This window comes from Triticum urartu, chromosome 3, assembly GCF_003073215.2.
Source record: "Triticum urartu cultivar G1812 chromosome 3, Tu2.1, whole genome shotgun sequence".
NCBI classification, from domain to species: Eukaryota; Viridiplantae; Streptophyta; class Magnoliopsida; order Poales; family Poaceae; genus Triticum; species Triticum urartu.
In genome coordinates, this window is record NC_053024.1 from 439,379,063 (window position 1) to 439,390,139 (window position 11,077).

Here is an 11,077-nt window from a genome sequence, read left to right on the forward strand (position 1 = left end):
CGCTAAAGTTTCTGTTTTTTACAGCAAGTTCAACAAGACTTTCCCCAAGTCTTCCCAACGGTTCTACTTGGCACAAACACTAATTAAACACAAAAACACAACCAAAACAGAGGCTATATAAATTATTTATTACTAAACAGGAGAAAAAATCAAGTACTGAAAATAAAATTGGGTTGCCTTCCAACAAGCGCTATCGTTTAACGCCCCTAGCTAGGCATAACAAGCAAGAATAGATCTAGGTATTGCCATCTTTGGTAGGCAATCCATAAATGGCTCTCATAATAGATTCATAAGGTAATTTTATTTTATTTCTAGGAAAGTGTTCCGTGCCTTTCCTTAATGGAAATTGGAATCTAATATTTCCTTCCTTCATATCAATAATTGCACCAATCGTTCTAAGGAAAGGTCTACCAAGAATAATAGGACATGAAGGATTGCAATCTATGTCAAGAACAATAAAATCTACGGGCACATAATTACTATTTGCAACAATAAGAACATCATTAATTCTTCCCATAGGTTTCTTAATAGTGGAATCCGCAAGGTGCAAGTTTAGAGAGCAATCATCAAAATCACGGAAACCTAACAAATCACACAAAGTCTTTGGAATCATGGAAACACTAGCACCCAAATCACATAAAGCATAGCATTCATGATCTTTAATTTTAATTTTAATAGTTGGTTCCCACTCATCATAAAGTTTTCTAGGGATAGAAACTTCCAATTCAAGTTTTTCTTCATAAGATTGCATCAAGGCATCAACGATATGTTTAGTAAACGCTTTATTTTGACTATAAGCATGAGGAGAATTTAGCACGGATTGCAACAAGGAAATACAATCAATCAAAGAGCAATTTTCATAGTTAAATTCCTTGAAATCCATAATGGTGGGTTTAGCAACATCTAGGGTTTTAATTTCTTCAATCCCACCTTTATCAAATTTAGCATCAAGATCAACAAATTCTGAATTCTTAGAACGCCTTCTAGGTAAAGGTGGATCATATTCAGTCCATCATTATTAAGATTCATATTGCAAAACAAAGATTTAATAGGGGACACATCAATAACTTTTAGATCTTCATCTTTATTTTCATAGCAATTAGAAGAACATGCTCTTATAAAGGCATCTTTCTTAGCACGCATCCTAGCGGTTCTTTCTTTGCACTCATTAATGGAAATTCTCATGGCTTTGAGAGACTCATTGATATCATGCTTAGGTGGAATAGATCTAAGTTTCAAAGAATCAACATCAAGAGAAATTCTATCAACGTTCCTAGCCAAATCATCAATCTTAAGCAATTTTTCTTCAATCATAGCATTAAAATTCTTTTGCGAAGTAATAAATTCTTTAATATTAGATTCAAAATAAGAGGGCATCTTATTATAATTTCCATAAGAATTGTTGTAGGAATTACCATAATTATTAGAGGGATTACTAGGATAAGGCCTAGGGTTGAAATTTCCTCTATACGCATTGTTACCAAAATTGTTCCTACCAACAAAATTCACATCCATAGATTCATTATTGTTATCAATCAAAGTAGACAAGGGCATATCATTAGGATCAGAAGAAACACTCTTATTAGCAAATAATTTCATGAGTTCATCCATCTTTCCACTCAAAACATTAATTTCTTCTGTCGCATGCACCTTTTTATTAGTAGATCTTTCAGTATGCCATTGAGAATAATTAACCATAATATTATCTAGGAGTTTAGTAGCCTCTCCTAAAGTGATTTCCATAAAAGTGCCTCCCGCGGCTGAATCTAAAAGATTTCTAGAAGTAAAATTCAATCCGACATAAAAATTCTGAACAATCATCCATAAATTTAAACCATGAGTAGGGCAATTACGTATCATTAATTTCATTCTCTCCCAAGCTTGCGCAACATGTTCATGATCAAGTTGCTTAAAGTTCATAATATCGTTTCTAAGAGAGATGATCTTAGCGGGAGGAAAATACTTAGAGATAAAAGCATCTTTGCACTTATTCCATGAATTAATACTATTTTTAGGCAAATACGAAAACTAAGCTTTAGCACGATCTCTAAGCAAAAAAGGAAATAGTTTCAATTTAACAATATCACTATCCATATCTTTCTTCTTTTGCATGTCACACAAATCAACGAAGCTATTTAGATGGGTAGTAGCATCTTCACTAGGAATGCCTGAAAACGGATCTTTCATGACAAGATTCAGCAAAGCAGTATTAATTTCACAAGATTTAGCATCGGTAAGAGGACAATCGGAGTGCTAATAAAATCATTGTTGTTGGTATTGGTGAAGTCACATAATTTAGTATTATCTTGAGCCATCGTGACGAGCAAGCAAACTAACACACTAGCAAACAAAAAGCAAACGGGCAAAAAGAGGCAAATAGAGAAAGAGAGGGAGGATAGAGAGACAGAGGGCAAATAAAACAGCAAGGGTGAAGTGGGGGAGAGGAAAACGAGAGGCAAATGACAAATAATGTAATGCGGGAGATAAGGGTATGTGATGGGTACTTGGTATGTTGACTTTTGCGTAGACCTCCCCGGCAACGGCGCCAGAAATCCTTCTTGCTACCTCTTGAGCACTGCGTCGGTTTTCCCTGAAGAGGAAGGGATGATGCAGCAAAGTAGCGTAAGTATTTCCCTTAGTTTTCGAGAACCAAGGTATCAATCTAGTAGGAGGCTACGCGCGAGTCCCTCGTACCTGCACAAAACAAATAAATCCTCGCAACCAATGCAAATAGGGGTTGTCAATCCCTATAAGGCCACTTACGAGAGTGAGATCTGATAGATATAATAAGATAATATTTTTGGTATTTTTATGATAAAGATGCAAAGTAAAATAAAGGCAAAGTAAATAGCAAAGGAAATAACTAAGTAGTAGGAGATTAATATGATGAAGATAGACCCGGGGGCCATAGGTTTCACTAGTGGCTTCTCTCGAGAGCATAAGTATTCTACGGTGCGTGAACAAATTACTGTAGAGCAATTGACAGAATTGAGCATAGTTATGAGAATATCTAGGTATGATCATGTATATAGGCATCACGTCCGAGACAAGTAGACGGACTCCTGCCTGCATCTACTACTATTACTCCACTCATCGACCGCTATCCAGCATGCATCTAGAGTATTAAGTTAAAAACAGAGTAACGCCTTAAGCAAGATGACATGATGTAGAGGGATAGACTCATGCAATATGAAGAAAACCCCATCTTGTTATCCTCGATGGAAACAATACAATACGTGCCTTGCTGCCCCTACTGTCACTGGGAAAGGACACCGCAAGATTGAACCCAAAGCTAAGCACTTCTCCCATTGCAAGAAAGATCAATCTAGTAGGCCAAACCAAACTGATAATTTGAAGAGACTCTCAAAGATAACCAATCATACATAAAAGAATTCAGAGAAGATTCAAATATTATTCATAGATAGACTTGATCATAAACCCACAATTCATCGGTCTCAACAAACACACCGCAAAAAGAAGATTACATCGAATAGTTCTCCACAAGAGAGGGGGAGAACATTGTATTGAGATCCAAAAAGAGAGAAGAAGCCATCTAGCTACTAACTATGGACCCGTAGGTCTGAGGTAAACTACTCACACTTCATCGGAGGGGCTATGGTGTTGATGTAGAAGCCCTCCGTGATCGATGCCCCCTCCAGCGGAGCTCCGGAACAGGCCCCAAGATGGGATCTCGTGGATACAGAAAGTTATGGCGGTGGAATTAGGGTTTTGGCTCCATATCTGATCATTTGGGGGTATGTAGGTATATATAGGAGGAAGGAGTACGTCGGTAGAGCAACAGGGGGCCCACGGGGGTGGAGGGCGCGCCTGGGGGGTAGGCGCGCCCCCTACCCCGTGGCCTCCTGTTTCCTTTCTTGACGTAGGGTCCAAGTCTCCCGGGTCTTGTTCGTTGAGAAAATCACGTTCCCGAAGGTTTCATTCTGTTTGGACTCCGTTTGATATTCCTTTTCTTCGAAACCCTAAAAGAGGCAAAAAAACATCAATTCTGGGCTGGGCCTCCGGTTAATAGGTTAGTCCCAAAAATAATATAAAAGTGAATAATAAAGCCCAATAATGTCCAAAACAGTAAATAATATAGCATGGAGCAATCAAAAATTATAGATACGTTGGAGACGTATCACCCCACCGTCTCCTAAATCGTTAACGCCGACGTCCTCCGCGCGCTTTGGTGCGCTCGCCGCGGCGCCGCCCTCTCGCGTTGTCAACATGGTCAACAAACAACAGGAATCGGCAGAAGTACGTGGAGAGGATGATAGTAGGGGCCCACCACGTCAGCGTATGGAAAAATAAAATGCTTCCTCCTAGTGTTTTCCTGACATCTGGGGCCCACAACATTATGAGTGTATATAGTCAATAGACAAGAGAACAGCACAAGATCGGCTGACACCTGGGATGTAGCTACTTGAGCAACATTTTTTTTGTTTGGTATCATTGAGACGGAGCAGGGTTTGAACTGGGTTGTGGCCTGTCTAGCCCAGGCTTATATTTTATGTTCACCATATGACCAGCCCAACTATTTTTTCTTTGTGAAAATGAGCCCAGTTTATTTTTTCTGAAGAATACCCAATCCAGGCCTACTTATTTTTCTACGCCCTGATGGGCTGCAACTCTTTCAAGATGCCTGCAAATCTTGAAAGTAATATGAAATGGATTGTAAATATAAAAACAGATGACAAATTGGCAATTACTTTATAATTTCTGAATTTTTTCACATTTTTAGTTTCCTATTTCACTGGGCATTAACCTAATTTAAATATATCTTCAAAGTACTTTTAATCTAGCTCAACATTTCGGTATTAAAAATAGTTTGGAACCCACAGAAGTATGCAAAATTGGCCCTGACCAACCAAAAAACGACTGCAATAAATTGCATAAGAAGTTGCCATGAGCTATATATAAATTATTAAAAAAAGAGGGAGTGGTCTGACTTGTGGGCCTGTTTAGTTGACGCATATGCAAGATTTTTTTAGTTATTATATACATCAACAAACGATTCTAGATGACGTAACCGTTGGATGTCAATCCAACGGCCGTCGTGTTTCTTCAATCTCTGATCTTCTTGCTCCAGCCGCCAAAGCAGCGCTGGCCGGACCGCCTATTCCCGCCTCCCATGGCCGGCTGTGCTGCCGCGCAGGCCTCAGCGCCCCCTACTACTCCCACCGCTGGCCAGGGCATTCCTCTACTCACCCACACCCCCTGTTATTCTGCGGTGACGGCAGCCTCACACCGCAGCCGAACCGGTGAACCCTCGTACTCCTCTCCGCGCGGGCTTCCACTGCCGCGTCTTCCCCGGCTCCGCGTTGTCCCCTTCCTAGGCCTCGCCGTCATCCACTGCCTTGGTGCTCTCGGCGCAACATGGTCAATGTGGTCAACGACCGACTTCCATCGGAAGAGTACTGTACGTGGAGAGGCTGACAGCTGGGTCCACGGAAGCCGCAAGGAAGTGCCTCCTTATTACGCAGAAAAATAATTATTCCTCCACCTGACGGAAGGGAACCACCGGACGGGCCACCAGTATTTCGCGAAAAAAAATCCCCCCTGACTGCTGGGACCCACAGGACGGGCCATCGTATTTCGTGAAAAAACGTTCCCCCCGCTGTCAGCTCGGACCCACCGGAAGTGCCTCCTTATTACGCACAAAAAAATGAATACCCCTGCTAGCTGGGACCCACCTTGGTGGGAGGCTGACTTGTGGGCCTACTAAGTTGACTGGGACGGAGGCCTTTGTCAACTTTAGTCAATATATGAACGATTCTAGCTCGAGTGACCGTATGATGTCCATCCAACGGCCGTAGTGCTTCTTCAACCTTTGGTCTTCTTGCTCCAGCCGCCCAAAGCAGAGCCGGTCGTGCCACGTGCTCCTGCCGCCCGTGGCCGGCTGTGATGCCGCGGAGGCCTCACCGCCCCCTACTACTCCCACCGCTGGCCAGGACATCCCTCTACGCACCCACACCCCCAGTTATTCTGCGGCGACGTCAGCCTCACACTGCAGCCGAGCGAGTGAACTCTCATACTCCTCTACGTGTGGGCATCCACTGCCGCATCTTCCCCGGCTCCGCGTCGTCCCCTTCCCAGGCCTCGCCATCGTCCACCGCCCTGGTGCTCTCGGCGCGGCATGGTCAATGTGGTCAAGGAATGGCTTCCATCGGACGTGGACTGTACGTGGAGAGGCTGACAGTTGGGTCCACGGCCGTAGCAAGGAAGTGCCTCCTTATTACGCGCAAAATAATTATTCCTCCACCTGACAGCGGGGACCGATCGGACGGGCCACCGTATTTCGTGAAAAAAACGTTCCCCCTGACTGCTGGGACCCACCAGCTACATCTTCGCACGCAAGGAAGTGCATCCAAAAAAACGATTCGCCCCCCTGACTGCTGGGACCCACCAGCTACATCTTCGCACGCAAGGAAGTGCATCCGAAAAAAATGATTCGCCCCCTGACTGTTGGGACCCACCAGCTACATCTTCGCACGCAAGGAAGTGCGTCCGGGCAAAAAAAAGATTCCCCCTGACTGCTGGGACCCAGCAGCTACACCTTCACACGCAAGGAAGTGCGTCCGGGCAAAAAAACAAAAACAAAATGATTCGCCCCCCTGACTGCTGGGACCCACCAGCTACATCTTCGCAGGCAAGGAAGTGCCTGACAGTCGGGACCCACCTAGTCGAAGCGTACGTAGCATTGTCATTCTGGTCACGAACGTGTACGTACATATATACTGGTCGATGTAGAGGCGCACACGTGTCGTAGTAGAGGTGTGCACATAGCATGTATACGTACGTACAGCGGCCAGGGTGCAAGAAAGAAAATACGGCCACATACGTACATACGGGCAGGGTCTCGAACACCTAGTCGGGCATACGTACGGCCAGGGCTCGTGTACATGGCTGGATCGGAACGGAGAAACAACATCGTCGTCGTGTTCATGGGGAGGCGACGGAATGTGTCGTGTTCATGGGGAGGCAACGGAATGCGTCGTGTTCATGGGGAGGCAACGGAATGCGTCGTGTTCATTGGGAGGCAACGGAACGCGTGGGAGCCAACCGGCTGGGTCGGAACGGAATGCGTGGTCGTGTTCATCGGGAGGGCTTGGACGGAACAGGCGATGGAAATGAGGCCTGGCATACCGCAAAACAGAGGAAACAGCCTTGTGTTCGACCGGCCACGTTCGAAACGGGATCCTGTTCATCGGGAGGGGTCTGGCGTACCGCAAAACGGAGGAAATGGACCTCCTATAGTCGAAACGGGGGTCCTGTTGATCGGGAGGGGTGTGGCGTACCACAAAACAGAGGAAACGGACTTGTGTTGGAGTGCTACGGTCGAAATGGGGGTCCTATTGATCGGGAGGGGTGTGGCATACCGCAAAATGGGACTCCACGGGATACTGTTCATCTCCACCGTGGACCTCCTCCAGCCTCCACGGGCTACCGTTGACCTCCTCTAGCCTCCACGGGCTCCTGTTCATCCAGCCTCCATCGCGCGCTACTCCAGTGCCTACTGTTCAACCACCCCTCCACGGGCACCCCTCCACCGTCTACTGTTCATCCAGCCCTCCACACCACGAGGTCCTATTCAACCACCCCTCAACAGGCACCCTCCATCATCTACTTTTCATCCAGCCCTCCACACCATGGGGTCCTGTTCATCCAGAGGCAACGCCACCGCTCACTGTTCATCCAACCCCCCCCCCCACAACGCTCACTGTTCATCCAATCGATCGGCTTCAGTTAGCAGCAGTAGCGAAGGAATCGCTCGATCTGGTTCAGTTAACAGCCATCGATTGATCGCTCGGGTTCAGTAATGCGTAGCCTGTAGTGCAATCGCTCGGGTTCAGTCAGAGCCCAATGCCTCGCTCGGGTTCAGTTAGAGCCAACGCCTCGCACACACGCGCGTACGTGTACGAGAGAAACGCGCATCGCTCGGCCCCCGACCCCCCACCGTAACCGGGAACTCCCTGAAATTTTCCTCCCCCTTGCTTCTACCATGGTTTTTTCCGTCATGGACAGCCCAAAGAATCTCATGCAGCTGCGTCTTTGGCCCGCCCAGGACAAAAAGCCCATTTTCTGTCATGATTTTTTGTCATAGAAGTAGGAGCCCACCACATCTATGATGATATTGGGTTTTGTCACAATTATCATCATAGAAGTGTCATATGTATGATAGAATTTTTTTTCGTTTGGCCCAAAATGTCATGGATGTGTCTTTTTTTGTAGTGTAACTCCTACTCGTCCTCGAGTAGGTAAGTGATAAAAACAGAATTTTTGATGTGGAGTTCTATTCATCAAGTCATATCATATTCTTTTCTTTAGAGCATGGACATTTGGACTTTTATGTGATTCAAAGTAATAGTTTAGTTTTGACATAATAATTTAGATACTCAAGCATATCAATAGGCAACCATGTCTTTCAAAATATCAATGCTAAAATAAGTTATCCCTAGCCAATCATGCTCAAACATTAATCCATTCATGAAACGCACTCGAATATTAACTACACCCAATACTTGAGCATGATCATATTGCCTCCTAGTTGGTGCTTTTATGAGAGAAGATCGAAACTCAAAATAAAAATTGCATAAAGTAAAAGATAGGCCCTTTGCAAAGGGAAGTAGGGATTTGTGGAGGTGCCAGAGCTCAAGGCAAAAAATTAGAGATAAAAACATTTTGGGAGGTGTATCCATACCACCAACAAAAACGACTTGGAGTTCCCAATACTTTCCATGCATAGATATATCATAGGCGGTTCCCAAACAAAAAATAAAGTTTATTCCTTTTTCCACCATAACTTTCACTTTCCATGGCTAACCGTATCCACGGGTGCCCTCCATACCAACACTTCCCAAGGAATTTATTATTTGACAACATAAAGTAAATATTTTTTTGCATTTCAGGACTGGGCATCCCTAATACCTTTGCCTTACTCTCGTGCAATGACAAGTGAGTATACACTCATCTTGAGAATAACACATCTAGCATGGAAAATATTAGCCACCCCTCACCGCTCCACGAGTGAAACAAATACACAAAAGAGAAGTTTATTTTGAAAATTAGAGATGGCACATGCAAATTTGCTTCGAACGGCAAAAGAACACCGCAAATAGGTTGATATATTGGACTAATGTGGCAAAACTGGTTTAAAGGATTTTGGATGCACAAGTAGAGGTCATACTTAGTGCAAAATGAAGGCTGGCAAAAGATTGGGAAGCGACTAACCAAGAAACGAATAATCTCATAAGCAAGGATTAAGCATAATTAACACCGAATAAGGAACCACAAGTAGGATATAATTTTCATTGCATGATTATTGACTTCCGTGCATGCATAGGGAATCACAAACCTTAACACCAATATTCTTACTAGAGCATAATTACTCATCAACAAAACTCACATATCACACCATCATATCTCAAAACTATTACTAAGAATCAAGTTTATTTTGTCCAATGATCTTCATGACATTTTTTTACATTATCCTTCTTGGATATCTATCACTTTGGCATTAATTTTCATGTGTTGCTTTTCATAACCCCGAACAAATATAAGTGAAGATCATGAGCATAACAAATTTCTTTCTCTCATAATAATTTAAGTGAAGCAAGAGATAATTTCTTCAAAATTTTACTAACTCTCAAACAGATCTAAGTGAAGCAAGAGAGCATTTATTCAAAAATAACAAAGCACACCGTGCTCAAAAAGGTATAAGTGAAGCACTAGAGCAAGTCCTAGCTCATAAAAGATTTAAGTGCAACACAGAGAGCAATTCTAACAAGTCATGACATAATTTTGGCTCTCTCAAAAAGGTGGGTCCAGAAAGGATTGATGACTTAAAACACAAAATAAAACAAGCAAAGACACATATCATACAAGACGCTCCAAGCAAAACACATATCATGTGATGAATAAAAATATAGTGTCGAGTAAAATGCCGATAGTTGTTGGAAGAAAGCGGGGATGCCACTCGGGGGCATCCCGAAGATTAGTTGGTTGCTCATTCTTGGATAATAGCTTGGGATGCCGGGGCATCCCCAAGCTTAGTCTCTTACATCCTTCCTTCGTCCATCGTAAGATAACCCAAAACTTCAAAACTTCAATCACACAAAACTCAACAAAGCCTTCGTGAGATCCGTTAGTATAAGAATAATAAATCACTACTATAAGTGATGTATCAAACCAATTCATATTTTGTTTTTTGGTTATATCTACTGTATTCCAACTTTTCTATGGCAAAAACTCATCAAAGAAAACCATAGAGCCATCAAAATAAGCACACAACACAAAGAAAACAGAATCTGTCAAAACAGAACAGTCTGTAGTAATATGACTATTTCAAGTACTTATGTAACTAAAAAAACTCTGAAAAATTAGGAATGACCTGAGAAATTTGTATATTGATAAACTACAAGTGGAATGGGTATTTTATCGCTCTCTGGTAAAAATTGAAAATTAATTTCGTGAGTGTAAAAGTTACTGTTTTTTCAGCAAGATCAAACAACTATTGCCCAAGAAGATCCTAAAGGCTTTACTTGGCACAAACACTAATTAAAATACAAAAAACACAATTATAACAGTAGCATAATTGTGCTAACACTCAAGAATAGAAAGAAAAAAGAAAAAATAAATTTTATTCATTGGGTTGCCTCCCAACAAGCGCTATAGTTTTACGCCCTTAGCTCGGCATAAAGCATGGATCTAAGTTTTGTCATCTTTGGTTCGAGATCCATAAGATGCCCTCATGATTGATTCGTAAGGTGGCCTAATTATTGTTCTAGGAAAGTGTTCCATACCTTTCCTCAAAGTAAATTGGAACTTAATATTTCCTTCTTTCATATCAATCACGGCACCGATAGTGCGTAAAATGGTCTACCAAGAATAATTGGATAAGACAAATTGCAATCAATATCAAGAACAATAAAATCTATGGGCACATAATTCCTATTTGCAAGAATAAGAACATCATTAATTCTTCCCATAAGCTTTTTAATAGTAGAATCCGCCAAGTGCAAATTCAAGGAACATTCTTCAAGATTGGTAAGACCAAGCACATCACATAAAGATTTCG